This window comes from Pteropus vampyrus, unplaced genomic scaffold (assembly GCF_000151845.1).
Source record: "Pteropus vampyrus isolate Shadow unplaced genomic scaffold, Pvam_2.0 Scaffold3109, whole genome shotgun sequence".
Classification (NCBI taxonomy): domain Eukaryota; kingdom Metazoa; phylum Chordata; class Mammalia; order Chiroptera; family Pteropodidae; genus Pteropus; species Pteropus vampyrus.
The window spans coordinates 8,081-8,894 of record NW_011891890.1 but is presented as its reverse complement, the minus strand read 5'-3'; positions in this window follow the sequence as shown (position 1 = coordinate 8,894).

Here is an 814-nt window from a genome sequence, read left to right as displayed (position 1 = left end):
TTAATCAGCATTAGCATTTTATCATTGCTCTGAACCGTGACATTACTGATGAAAACTTCAAAGACACAGTCTATAGTATTTTGTCGTTTAAATTCTCATAAGGAGCGTCACTGTGCAACTTACCTTTTTGCTACTTAATATTTCAGAGACACAATCATGTTGATATTACACGTCACTGTCTGAGACCTGGCTCCTTCATTTGTAACTGCTGTCCAGTTTAGTTCCACTAAATAGATCCATGGAATTTGCCCATTCATCTATTGATGAATGTGTTTTTTTCTAATGTTTTATTAAAAACACCATAGGGTTTCAGGGTTTTTAAACAGGTTAAGCTGTTGGCTTAGCTTGTGTGTCATGCATTGCGGATGGAACACAGGCAGTGGAGGTCTGTCAGCCCACAAGCACTGGGACCCTCCACAGAGGGAGATTCGTCTCATAGAAGAAGGGTCCCCAACCCCTGGGCTGTGGACCAGGACTGGTCCATAGCCTGTTAGGAACCAGGCCGCACAACAGGAGGTGAGCGATGGACTGGTGAGCAAAGCTTCATCTGTGTTTGCAGCTGCTCCCCAGAGCCGGCACCACCGCCTCAGCTCCGCCTCAGATCCTCAAGCAGTAGATTCTCATGGGAGCACCGGTCCCTGGTGCCAGAGAAGTTGGGGACCGCTGTTATAGACATCTTTTAAAGGATGGCGTTTGAGGGCGTAGACAGGAGGAGTTTGATCTCCCCATATCTGCCACTAAAACTAAGAGTGGGTGGTGAACAGTTAGTGGTCAGCCACTACGTCTAAATCTTTAGATACTGCTAAATTCTTTA